The 14,495-nt window shown below is 38.1% G+C and overlaps 1 pseudogene; it reads right to left on the bottom strand.

Annotated features, from left to right (window-relative positions):
• Window positions 1-9,856: 9,856 nt before the first annotated feature.
• LOC103269708 lies at window positions 9,857-10,932 on the bottom strand (annotated as a pseudogene).
• Between the last annotated feature and the right edge of the window lie 3,563 nt (window positions 10,933-14,495).

The raw sequence follows: 14,495 nt of genomic DNA, 5'->3' as shown, positions 1-14,495 counted from the left end.
GAGTCTTGGGAGAGAGAACAGCGCACAGAAATTTATGTGATGGAGGTCTGTTATGTATGGTGGCAAGGGACAAAAGAAATCTCAGATCCATTGTGAGCTGGCTGCCCAAGACTCGAGAAAGCTGCCCAGGGGAGATGGCTTCTTGACAACAGGTACCTCACTTACCCCACAGCTGAGGAACTTCAAAAGGCATCTCACCCTAGGTTATAAATCTCAGGAGAAACATGACTCTGGAAAAAACTTTGAAGGACATCTTAATTCCAAGGGAGGAAGAAACAAAGTCCAGGCTGTCTTGGGCAGTTTCTCCCTAACTCAAGTTATTGCATTCCATAGGATGGACAAAAATAGGATCTGGGCTTTCTCAGGCAGTTCCTTTCATTCTCAGGATGCTGTATTACCAGAATATTCTGTGATTATTCTTGAGAATTACAAGTGAGAAAGGGAAACAGAACTGGCTTCAAGGTCATTAAAAGAACTGTCTTCCAGTTCCTCTCCCAACCCAGATAGTCCCCCTAGCAAAGCTAGTCTGCTTCATCAGCCCACTGGTGTGCTCAGATATGAAGGAGGAATTTTGTCTCATCATATACTGACACAACACCTTGACCAATATAATCTTGGTACAACATTATTGAGTCACAGCCAGAATATATTTTACAAGGTCCAGGAGGATCACTGCCATGAACAAAATGATCAGGTATGACTGGAGCAGAGACTAGTTCAGGATCCCAACATTCCAGCTAGGAAGTTGACAAGGAGGGCAAGAAGAATCCTTCAGGTCATCCCACATTGCCTAGCCAGTGGATCTACTTTTCCAGATTTCTTCTACCTGTGTCTCTACAATGTGTGGTATTTATTCAGGTATAACAAGAGGTGTTGGCAATGGCACATATTCCTCACAATTGGAATAAAGGAAGTTCAGGGCAATTTTTCTGCCTAAAACAACTTTTACCAAGGGAGATGGTAGATGTCTGCTGGAAGTCCAAGGTAGTGGCCATAGAGAAAGTGGTATCTGCCATGGTCACACCATCAGGGACAAGTTTCTTATCACTTTTTCTTGAGCACAGGCTCTTGTATATGGTATTACAACTCTCATAAAGAACAGAAACCCAGTCATTTATTCCTCCTCGTAGGTTTCTAAGGTGCCTAGTATACACTTTAGACTGCTGGTCCAATGATGGGTCCTATACTCAGGGGCAATATCCAGAGGCACTTCAGTGTTAGAGTCTCCTAAGGTGTCTGCTTTCCAGTTGACCTGCACCTTCCACAATCCCAGAAGGTGTGCATTTGTTATAGTGGAAAAAAAAAGTCTGAGAAGAGGCTCTGTCAGTGTAGTCAACCTACCATAATGCCTCCTAGCAGTGTTATCCAATCCCTTCTTCACTTGCATGTCCAATATCCTGTACACAACCTCAATATTCCTTCCATCTTCCTGTCTTCAGGTTGCACTATCAAGTGACCCAGGTCTGGGTTTCAGTTGTGTTGGACTAAGGTATTTAAAAACCAGAGGGTCCTTGACATCCATGTTGTTTATCTTTGCATAGTTCCTTCCAGGGGTCCCTTTTAAAGGCTTTCTTCAGTTTTCCATTGAAGTTTTCAACTGTACTTGTTGCTTGTGGAGGATAAGGCACCTGCAAGGGCCAATGGTTGTCATATATTCAGCCTTATACTCAAACCCACAACTAGGTGTCTTTGGCAAAAAATGTGCAACGTTAATCCATTCGAATGGTATCAGGGTATCCACAGTCATGGCACATGGCTGTGTCATGACTGTGGTTACAGCGTTTACTGAGGTGGAACACCATACTGGAAAAACCAGTTTATATATAGCAAATGTGTCCACTGCAGTAAGGGCATGTTGATGTCTTTGGGATCTTGGAAAAGACTCTATATAGTCCAATTGTCACACTCTTGTAGGGGCTACTCCTCACAGAATACACCCTAATTGCCATTTTTGTGCATGGACCTGAAGTAGACAAGACTCACAGTTCTTGAAAACTGAGGCGACCTCCGAATGTGGAAAAGTGATTCCTTATTCTCAGAACCACCAGACAATGGTGGCAGTGTTGGCTCGGACTGTTTATTGATTTACCTGAAATGCAACTGGGATGATATAGCCAATGTTTACCACTTCCCAGATGCACATTTTCTTGAGGAGCATACCTACAAAGAGTGTGGCAGTTGGACTATACAGAACATTTGCCAAGATTCCAAGGATATAAATTTGCCCTTATGCCATGTCTCCCACGTCTCTGTGCCAGTTTTATTGGTTGCTCATCCCACAGATGTATATCAATACATGGGCTCTTCTGGCTCTTCTTGTGTCCATCTACATGGCTGTCAAATAAATTGGATTGGGCTGTCAGTTTCTGCCATAGTATAGCACCTTAGACTGGAATGCCTCTGATTATCTAACTTTCCTGTTGCCAAGATTCTGATCATACAGTCAAGCCATTGACAGGCCTGATTACTGAACCAACCATCCCAGCGTTCATCTGATAGATAGTGAACATCTGGCTGCTCTGGGGTACTTACCAGTCAATCTGTTCTTTTTGCAGACTTGAAAACTTGCTAAGAGTCAGTAAAGATGTAGCATGGTTCAGTGTTGGGGTGTGGACACCAATAGTCAAACTGTATACAACTCAGGCCCTTGAGCATTGAGACCATATTCACTGTGATGATGCCTGCTGTTTTCAGGTTGACAACAACTGAAATGCATTTCACTTTGTAAGGCTTCAGTTTTGTAGAGCCATCTGTAAACCAGTGGAAGATATCAAAGTCCGTATCCTATCACTGTGGTTCCAAATTGGTTATGGATATTGTCAGATTCTCATGTGGGGTAAGTATCACTCCACCTGCAGAATAGCTGGTCACCATCTCTTGCAACATGTTTATTCTTCCTTCTCTTGATCTGGCCTTGACTTGGATGTGCCATGTCTATGTGACAATGTTGCTTTGCTGGCTGACCTCCTCTATGTCTAGCATACTATTGACTCAGAACAAGATGGGTGTGTCTGGTCAGAATATTGCCTCATTAATGTTGGATCAACACTTTGGTTGCCACCAAGGCACAATATCAGTTTAAAACTGGTTTTTAAAAGGAGTACAGTGAGTGGCTGTTTTGGGGGAGCCAATGAGTACAGAAGCTTAGAGGTTATTGGATCTTGATGGCTTTTTCTTTATACCAAATACTTCATTCTACATGATATCTTAACACTTAGACTTATAATTCAAATGGAGGGGCAGGCTTCAATGATCCAGGGTCACAGTCTGAGTAATAGATTGCTGTAAAACCTGTAATCTCTTAATCTTCCTGGGTTTCCAATGAGAAGAAACCATTTTCCTGGTTATTTGGCAGAGAGGCCATGAGAATGCTCAGGTTGTGTTGTCTCCAATATCCCAATGTGTGTTGATTTCAATATCCAAAAAGTCTAATCAGGTGGTAGTCATTTTTGGGTATTCAGCTAGGTTAACACTAACAGTTTTGATGGAAAGGTTCTTGCATTGGACATTGGCTTTTGGTAAATAGCAATCCTAAAATTGTCATCTACTGGGCCAGTCTCTGGATCTTGTTGGAGTTCATCTCCCAGTCTGCTTGCTGCACACCTTCAATCATAAAGTCCAAGGCCTCTTGTATGGTGTGCTCACTGAGGGACACAATGAGAATAGCATCTACATAATGACTACATGAAACTCTTTTGGGCAAGGGCAGCAGTCAGGTTACAGCTAACTCCTAAGGAGCACAAATACTGCTGCAGTAACAATGCAAATGTATATTGTATTCCTTGTCATGTGACTGAAAATTGATACTCGTCCCTTAAAGTGATCAAGATGAATACATGAACCAGATGAACAACTGTACACTGTGTGCTAGAGGTCTCCATGATGTATTTGGTCACTGTGATAAAACTGCTTGTACCGTAACATTAGGTTCTACCATAACATTTAGCCCTCGATATGAGGTCTGAACAATTAAGCTTATGAACTTGTCACCATGCACTTATGTTGGCAGCACTGTATAAACAACTCAGTAAGGTTTCATAACCCTGACATATCAGTGTCTCACAGCTGTTTTTGTGTCACCATGTGGCAGTGTCTTGCTGAGTGGTGTTCATTATTATTGCATGTTTTTGTGTGCCATCACGAGAATGTTGAAGCTTGAATTAGAGCAACAAACAAACATTAAATTTCTTGTTATACTTGGCAAGAGTGGAAGTAAAATCAGAGACATGTTAGTCCAAGCTTAAGGGGATAATGTCATGAAGAAAATGGCAGTGAAAAATGGATTAAATGTTTTTCTGAGGGAGAGAAAGCATCACTGATAAAGAGAGGTTAGGATGTCCAGTTATGAGAAGAACTGATGAAAACATTACAAAAATCATCAAATTGTGTGTCAAAATCATTAGCTGACTGTGAGAAGCACAGTAGACCAAATAAACATCAATAGAAAAACATTTTTAAAAAAAATCTTAGCTGAAAATCTTGGCATGAGAAAGGTATGTGCAAAAATGGTCCTAAAGAAACTCTTGCATCATGACAATGCACCAGCTCACACAGCACTTTCTATGAGGGAGTTTTTAGCCAGTAAACAAATAACTGTATTGGAACATCCTCCCTAGTCACCTGATCTAGCACCCAATGACTTTTTCCTTTATCCAAAGATAAAGGAAATATTATGGAAAGAAAGACATTTTAATGACATTCATGGCATCAAGGGTACTGCAGCAACAGCTCTGATGACCATTCCAGAAAAAGAGTTCCAAAACTGCTTTGACAGGTGGACTAGGTACTGTCATCAGTGCATAGCTTCCCAAAGGACATACTTTGAAGGTGACCATGGGGATATTCAACAGTAAGGTATATAAAGTTTTTTCTAGATGAATTAGCAAACTTAATTGTCAGACCTTGTAGTCAATTGTCAAATGCCAGAGTGTGCTGCTTTTCTTAACTAATTAAAATGGGCAGTTTAAAAAAGAGATGCTTGCCTGCACATTCCTGCTTGTACTGCAATATGTTCAGTAAAAGGAAACATGACCACTGGCTCAATGAATGGGAGAAATGACCCCTCTTACGAGGCAGCAAGCATCTCCTTAGATCCCACAAAACCTGTCAGAGTCATTCAATATTAATGTCCAATCATGACCATCAGGAACAATGGTGATCTGTGAGTCCCAATGTTAGGCAGTGTCATGTAAGTTAAAGTTTTGTCCTCTCCCTCATTCACTCTAAGAGGTTCATAAACCCTCCAGTCTTCATGGGGCAGGTGGAGACCTGTGTCCCAACTTTATGACTGTTTCAGTTTAGAGAAGTCTGGATATGGAGACTTTGATGTTCCCACCCTGGGAAGACTGCTCTCCTAAAGATGCTGAGAGGGGCATCAATGCCTCCACTTTGTATGAAGTCATCAATATGTTTCTAGACAATTGAGTATCATCTAGTACCCATATTCTGGAGGCCATATAAACACGAACCCACCATCATCCTGTGCAAGGCAATGATAGCCTCATCCGCCCTTACTCCAGGACACATAGAAAGCTTAGGAAAATAATCTGGGGTGAGGCAGAGGGCTAGAGTGCTAGATGTCTGCCAAACGCAGAAAGATTCAGCTTGGCTATGACAGCTCTGTCTTGTTAGATCTGTCTGAATGTGCCCTACAACATTGTGTTGTGAGCCCATCTACCAGGCATTGCCATTCCTTCCCAGACAGCAAAGCATTCTATTCCTGTTCATCTACTACCTAAGATAGCAAAGACAACATACCCTCTCTTGGTTTTTGCCCATATCAGTCCCTTGAGATCATTTCTCTTTCTGTGAAGGAATGTATTTGATGGTTTTGTTTTGAGCGACTCCATTGTCCATGTGTTCTCATGTAAAGATTGGTGTATTACACGTTTGTTCTCACTTACAGTCTCAAGTGCCTCTGAGTCTGTCTGTTTATCTCTGCTCCATAACCTCCCAAGTTCATCAGGATCTCTCTGAGTACCCACCTCCAAAGCTCTTTGCAAAGAAATGAGTGACTACATAAGTGCCCAACAAACAACCAAGGAATCATGGGCCTCATTCTCTGGTTCACATGTTTCTTTCTTGCTGTCTCAAGTCATGTAGCTGGCTTACTCACCTCTGAGAGAAAGGCGTGGGAGTGACCTATATTTCACCTGTTGCCATTACCTCCCTGTAAATCATTCTGCTGCACATCTAGCCTCTGACCCCAGGCTGACACATCTGTCTTAGACTGGGTGTTATAAGCTCCCTTTGAATTTGTGTTAGGATAGACTCTTGAAGTGAGACACATCTTGAAAACTATAAGCTCCATCAAAATTATTTTTGTTTCTTTTCACTTGCTTGGACTCATAGCTATACAATTTATTTTATATTGATTTTTTTTTTAATACAGGGCCTCACTTTGTCATACAGGATGAAATGCATGGCATGATCATGGCTCAATGCAGCCTCAATCTCCTGGGCTTAAGTAATTCTTCCACCTCAGCCTCTGCAGTAGCTTAGACTACAAATGCATGCCACCATGTCAGGCTAATTTTTTATATATGTATTTTTTGTAGCAACAAAGTCTCTCCGTGTTGCCCAGGCTGATCTTGAACACCTGGTCTCAAGCAATCCTCAATCTTCAGATTTCCAGAGTGCTGAAATTATAGAGGTGCCTGCTTCACCAAGCTACGGTCTGTCAGACCAAACCTTCTCATCGGGCCATTTAATACTATTTTATCTCAGCAGTGGCAACCCCTATATCTTGCCAGCAGAAGATTAGATGGACTAGTCAAATCTACTTTGATAAACTCCTCTTTATCATTGCCATTCTTTATTTTGATAAGTTTTTCAACAGGAGTAAAATATATGAGAAAGAGTGGCCATCCTTAAGTATGTCCTCTTGATTCCATTCCTCTACTGAATTGAAATCTGAAAATTACTTGTTAAACTATGACTGAATGTTACAAAAAATAGAATTATTGGGTACTGTGAATTGACACATTAAAAGTGAGCTCTCAGCAGTGGTTGCCAAGGCTTTAATCAGAGAAAAGTGACTCAGTTTGAAGTAGTTTGAGTTCAAATACAAGATGTGCTAAGATTTTAGATATGGTACTTTATTTTGAGACTGTTGCAGCAGATTTAATCACAAAATAAATTTAAATCCTTGTTGGCATTACCTATTGAGCTATGTTGAGATGGTTTTAGATTTTATGTTAGATATTGTATATTCTGAGATTGCATTTTGTGCCAGATATAATAAAATATAGAGATTACAGTTTTTTCAAATATTTAAAACTTTTGTGCTATAAAAAGAAATTAACAGCACTATTAACATTCTATAATATTTTTACAGAAACTAGTGTCGCATTTTCCTACTTGCTCAAATTAATGATTACTGTATTATGTACCCATAAAATGTTCTAAATTTATTCCACTCGTGATTTTTTGCTTTTCAAGAGATTTTCTGCTCCTCTCTTAAGAGGAAGAAATTGCCACATTTTACAAGCAGCTGTTTATTCTTCAGAAGCTGAAAATGCATTGCAAAACATTGCCTTAAATTTAATTACTGTTTTTGCCAGTTTGTTTTTCATCAATTTGTTGCAGGGTAAAATTTACTACTTTGAATTCACTCACAGATTTCATATATATCAGAAAAGGCATTTTATTTTTCAAGAGGTTTAAATTTATATGTATTTATCTGAAATAAAACAAAATACCAACTGAGATATTTGGACTTTCAGAAGTTATTTAATTAACTCTGTCCTTTGAAGCGGGTTTTTATCCAGAATACAATTTAAAACAAATTGCAAATTGTTGAGTGACATGTATAAGCATTTAGATGTGCATTGATAATAATAAGGTAGATAGTATGAAGGATAATTTATATTGTTAGCATATTTACATATTATTTCAAAAGGTAATATTTATTTAGTACAAAATTATATTCTATGTTTTTACAAGAAGTTGATATATTTTAAAGCCTTTTGACAGCTTAAATTACCCATATTTTAATGTTCTCTTATATTTAAGAAAATTCATAGGGGGACTATAGATGATTTTGTGTTGCAGACTGCCTAGGTACTGGATATGCTTTGCTGCACAAGGCAAAAGTGTCCCTACTTTCATGGAGTCTATTTCTTTTCTTTTCTTTTCTTTTTTGAGTTGGAGTCTCACTCTATCACCCAGGCTGGAGTGCAGTGGCACGCTCACGGCCACTCCAGCATCGACCTGCTGGTCTCCAGCTATTCTTCCTCCTCAGCTTTCAAAGTAGCCTGAACTACAGGTGTGTGCTATCATGCCCGGCTAATTTTTTGTTTATTGTGGAGATGAGGTCTCGCCAAGTTGCCCAGGCTGATCTTGAACCTGCAGGGTCAGGCAATCCTCTCACCTAGGCCTCCCGAAGTGCTGAGATTATAAGTTGAGCCACCAAGTACAGCTGGAGTTTATTTCTTGTCATTATTAAAAGTAACTGATCAAACAACAATGGCATTTAAATGAAAGACATGAAATAAAAAATAAAATATGTATGATTTACTCAAAAATTTAAAAAATACTGTGTTATTTTTGAAATATTGGAAACTGAAGGATGTCAAATATGTATACTGATTTGTTGGTGACGTAGGAAAAACAATTACCTCCACTAGGTGCCTGGTTATCAGAAATATTATTAGTCAACTTTGAATCTTGACTGCCCTCCCATCTGGCCTGTCTTACTCTAGTCAAAATCTACAATTATTTTAGTAGTGGTAGAAACTGGAGGACAGGCAGTCCTGACCTGGGGAAATTAGAGAAGTAATAGGCATGGCACACCCTAATTATATCTGTGGATTCCTTTAACCATTACTTTTGTTTTTCTTTATATTTGCAAAGTAAAAGTATGATATTATCTTAATCATAATCAGTATGGTTTACTGTTGCCAATGATCCACTACCAGTTAAAAAAAACTAAGCTTTAAAGTAAAAATGTACTATAATAATTTAAATATTGAATTTGTTTAAAATTTAAATAAAAATTTATGTACATAAAAACTGAAATATTATAAAGTTATTATTATTAATCAAAAAATCCTTGTATTAAATGAAGATGCCAATTAAAATGCCATACAAATTATGTTTGTTGATATCATTTTCTAATAAATATGAAGATAAGCACTAGCAAATTAGTATAAATTATTTCAAAATTATTTCTTTTTATTTTTCTTTCATTTTCATTTTCATTATTGCTTTTACTAAATTAATTTTTTGATAGTTTTGAGCAGAAAATACCCTGTTAAATGATTATACTTATTAGTTAAGTAGTTTTTATAAGGTCTTTGGAATTATTGGTATTTGGGAAATCTTCAAAACATGTCAGAGATGATGTTGAGAATTGTTAGATTAAGTGGTTACAGAAAAGATTGTTTTCCTTCAGGAGCCCACAGTTTGGTGGTGTGAGGCATCAATTAAGACTCAGTAATGAAATTTTACCAATAATAAAGCATAATACATTTGGAAATATGGGATATGTCCTGTCTTAACCCTGAGGCATGACTATAATTGAAAGCCACATCCAATAATTTTGGTCCTGTAGATGTAATAATAAAACCATTTTCTCTGGGATAAATTTTATTGTAACAATTATGTTAGTGCAAGTTCTTCTTGGATCATTCATGAAAATGTCATGTGACTGTATTCCTTGTGATTATATAATAACAAAAATAAAGTTTCCTAAGTTTAGTGCTGGTTTTGTATATTGACATTTTTCTTGGTTAACTGTTATTCTATTGTGCAAAGACATTTTAAAGCATGGGTTTCCTTAGTCTTTTGGTGAAATCTGTTTCTTTGCATTATTTATTTTTTTAACTTTAAACAAAGTTTTATTACACAAAGGTTGTCACATAATTGGATATTTCTCTACTTTAATCACAATGACTTCTCCAATTTTTCTTAAGTCATGAGACTGAACATCTTTAAGATTTAGGGTCAGTCCCTCTTCTCCAAACACTGTACCACCCGTAGCATAGCCATATCTTTAAGCTGGTTCTTTCTATTGTCACCAAAACCTGGAGCGTTGATTGCTACAACCTGAAGATCAACTTTTAGCTTTTTCAAAATGAATATACAGAAAGTTTCTCCATCAATATCTTCTTCAATTATGAGCAAGGAATTTTGGTGAACACTGGCAATTTCCAGAGCAGGTACAATGGACTGGATACCAGAAATATTCTTCTAACTCAGTAGAACATAGGCATCCTGGAATTGACATTTCGGACCTTTTGATGGATTAATAAAGTATGGAGAAATATAACTTTAATCAAACTTCATGCCTTCGATAATTTCTAACACATCATTCAGTGTTTTTTCTGTCATTTACTGTGATGGCACCCTTTCTTCTGACCTTTTTCATCACATCAGAAATGATATTGCCAATTTGTCTCCATTTGCCGAAATTTTAGTAACCTAAGAAATTTCTTCTGGGGTTGTCACAGGCTTGGACCACTTTTTGAGTACAGCAATGAGAGCATCAACAACTCACATTACATCTCTCCTGATTTCCTCTGGAGTCGTGCCTTTGCTGATCTTCTCAAAGCCTTTCTTGGTTATAAAGCTTGTGGGTACAGTAGCAGTGGTGGTACCATCCCCAGGCTCTTCGCTTGTCTTATTGGTAACATCCTGAACAAGTTTAGTTTCAATGTTTTTATATTTATCCTTGAAGTCAACTGATGCTGCAACAGTCACACCATCTTTTGTTACTTTGACATTTCCCTAACTCTGTTCAATAATCACTGTTCTTCCCTTTGGCCCCCTTGTAACGGCAACAGCGTCAGCTAAAAAGATCTACACCTTGCAGCATTAAGGCTCAGGTACCTGCTCCAAATTTTTCATCCTTTACGTAGGCCAGAGTGAGATGGGGAACCAGTACCTAGGACACAGTCTCATCTAGCGAAGGACAGTGGGCAATCTGAGCATTTCTGTGGGTCACTGGGGCAAGGCTTGGCCAATACCTGCTAGCACCTGACGAGCGTTTCCGCTGAGTGAGTGCAGTGATTGCAGGGAGTATCTTTGTGTTGTTGTTATTATTATTATTATTATTATTTTAGTTGGAGTCTCACTCCGTCGCCCAGACTGGAGTGCAGCGGCCCGCTCCCGGCCACCGCAGCCTCACCCGCTGGGCTCTGGCGATCCTTCCGCCTCGGCCTCCCCAGTAGCTGGAACTACAGGCGCGCGCTACCACGCCCGGCTGATTTTTTGATCGATTGTTATTTATAAGACCCAGAGGAAACAAAACAAAACAAAACAAAAACAAACAAACAAAAAATCTTAGGAGATGTGATGGGGAATAAAGAGTTCAGATAATGAACAAATTCCCTGGGCACAACTGGTTCCCATTTACGCTCCGGATTGTGTTACCTTTCTCATTTGGGATAATAAGAGGAATATTCTTGTGTTTTCTGACATTGGTAAATATTAAATATGCTAAAAAATTGTATAGTATACATCAAAACATAAAGATTGAAGACTAGTTTATACTTTTTCTCTATTGTAGTATATGATTCAGACTTTGCTATGTCATGCTCTCCCAGTGATGAATTATTAAATCTAAGTATTTTCCTTTTTTTTTGAGTTGAAGTCTCAGTCTGTCGCCCAGACTGGAGTGCAGTGGCCACTTCTGGCCACCGCAGCCTCAACCTGCTGGGCTCTGGCCATCCTTCCGCCTCAGCCTTCCGAGTAGCCGGAACTGCAGGCACGCGCTACCATGCCCGGCTAATTTTTGATTTATTGTAGAGATGAGGTCTCGCCAAGTTGCCTCAGGCGGGTCTCGAACCCGTGGGCTCAGGCAATCCACTCACCTCGGCCTCCCAAAGCGTGGGATTACAGGCTGAGCCACCGAGCCTGGCCTAAATATAAGTATTTTCAAGTGAAGAATATTTTATTATATAACACATGGTCAAGGGCCCTTTCAGGATCTCCAAGGCAAGTAAGTCCAAGTAACTTTTAATTCACAGTATATAAAAAATTGTCTTAAGGTCATATCTAATAAGTATAATAATTTTTCTGCCAGACAGGCAAGGAGTTAGCTAACCTATATATTTAGAAAAGTTTTTTTCTTCATAGGGAAATCAAAGGAATATTTGTAGATATTTAGAGACGCAACCAGTTCATCAAAATGATATCTCCTATAATGGGGTATAGTTTTAAAAGAGATGTATTGTATTTATTGCTCCTTTCTCTATACCATTATTTTCATTAATTTTTGAAATATCACTTTGCATGCTAAATTAAATATATGTTTACACTTTTTTTGTCTTCAAAGAGTGTTGTTTCTTTAGATATCGTGTCTAACATATCTTTCTTGTCAGAATCTAATAAAAATCTTATATTTAAAATCTAAGATGAGAACTGAATTAATATTCTAATTCTGCAGGCTGAATTTCAGGCTTTAGCTTTCAGTTTATACAAAATATATATGAAATATGTCATTTACACTAGGCTCACACAATTATTAATCCAAATTCTTGTTTAAGTTTGCTAGTATTTTCTTATTTTTTACTAAAATTATTTGTAATACCTTACATATGCTGCCTTTTGGTATTTATAACTACCAATACTGTGTATAAATAATATGTGAACGTGTTTAACAAAGGTGCTCCTTTCTGAATTCTGCCTACACTCACCATTCTTGGCAATATAAAGTTAGTAGCAACTATTGCCTCGGGGAAGCAAATATAGCATAGGACTAAAAAAAGTCACAGGTTATTTTTGTATTTCAAATTTGGCTTTTTACGGGTTCATAATAAAAAGCACTTGAGAGCCACCATTTTATGGAGAGGTCTGATGTTTAAGAAAATACAATATTTGTTGAGCTCAAACTTAAGAGGTAGAAGGATTCAAACTACAAAACTTCCAGTGGACCTAAGGATCATTTTCCTGCCACACAATTTATTCTGGATTGCAAGAGGCAAGGGGAAGAGTTGTGTGTCATTTAATGGGAACAATTCTCTGGTCATGGCTGAGTGCTCAAAAAGATCCCTCTGTACTTTGTCCTCCCCTGGGGCCAAAACCCTTTTTAAAGAATGATAAAGCTCTTTAGCTTTGTTCAGTATTTCCAGAGAAGCAGAGCCAGTGATGAATTTGTGACTGGGGCTCTCTTCAACATTAACCTGGACACAGTTCTAGAGCCTCTCTCTGAAGTGGCTACAGTAGCATGCAAATGACTCTGTGGTGTATTTAAACAGAAAGGAAGCTGTGTGTCTCCTAGTTACCTGATTTTTCCAGGCTCAGTGAGAGTCCACATCATCTGATAAATGTCTGTTATCTTCCAGGAGTGAGGACAACCAAGAGGGACCTTTCTTCTCCTCTCATCATTGTCCTACAGCTTTTATTTTTTTTAACTTTGGGGCTTAGAAAATGTTCTGGATGGCATGTAACACATATGAGGGAGGATCCCTCCAAAACAGGAATTTATTTCCTAAAAAATCATATATTCTTCCGTGGTTCAAACTTCAGCCACCTTCAAAGTACACTGGGGCAAGATCACATGAATAGGGAGGGTGGGACCTGGGAGTCATGCCATTTTTCTCAAAAGCTTCTGAATACTCAGAACATTGTGGGCAGGTGCACTCCTACATTACCCATCATAAAATAGGCAAACATGTTGAAAGAACCTCCAAAACAAAAATTCACGAAGCCAAATGCAGTCTCTCACAACGCTAGCTGGTATGCTGATGCCAACGAGTTCCTAGAACACTTACCTAATGGGCGAAATCCATACTAAAAAGGATCTGCCTTCCAAATAAGTGATTCTTTTTTTTTTTTTTTTTGTCTTCCTTCCTAAGTGTGAAAAATTGTAGAATCTGAGCATTGCTACTCCTTTAATGAGTCTGGTGAGTTTCACTTATAAGAATGAGAGTTTGGAGTTGAAATAAACAATGCTTTCTACATTGCCCATTTTGCTCTGTCATTGAGATGTAGGTACTCGGGAAATTATATTTCTGAATAAATGCTAGAATTATTGAAAAAAAGTAAAAATATGTTATATGATTACAGGTTGGCTTTTCTGATCATTTGGTATTTGATTACATGGCCCTACATTTGATAAAATGTAGAATAATATATTAATTGTATCACATTTTACAGCATATTTTACAAATGTATTGATCACCTTGACAATCTAATATTGTATTCACTTTTCCTTCAAGAATGGATGAACTCGCTAATTCAATTGACTTCAGGCTTTTCAAGTTTTCTGATACACTACAACTGACATTTATAGTTTTCATCATATTTAGTTTCATGAAAGCAATTAAAAAACTGTCTTGTTTGTATATGCATATAAAGCTTGTAAATACCATATAATTAACAGTTACTGAAAATTTTAAAAATAAAAGTAGCTTTTAAAATGAAAGAGAGTCATTGAATCTGGCCCAGTTTTCCAACAAACGGAGTGCCCACAGAACTGAAGTGTAAAAAACTTACATTTTATGATAAAACACCTGCTGTCCTTATCCCTCATTCATTCCTGTTTTACCACA

The sequence above is a fragment of the Carlito syrichta genome, unplaced genomic scaffold (assembly GCF_000164805.1).
Source record: "Carlito syrichta isolate Samal-C Ts95f unplaced genomic scaffold, Tarsius_syrichta-2.0.1 Scaffold309464, whole genome shotgun sequence".
In the NCBI taxonomy this organism is placed as follows: domain Eukaryota; kingdom Metazoa; phylum Chordata; class Mammalia; order Primates; family Tarsiidae; genus Carlito; species Carlito syrichta.
The sequence above is the reverse complement of the archived record's forward strand: the minus strand, read 5'-3'. Positions and strand labels throughout refer to the sequence as shown.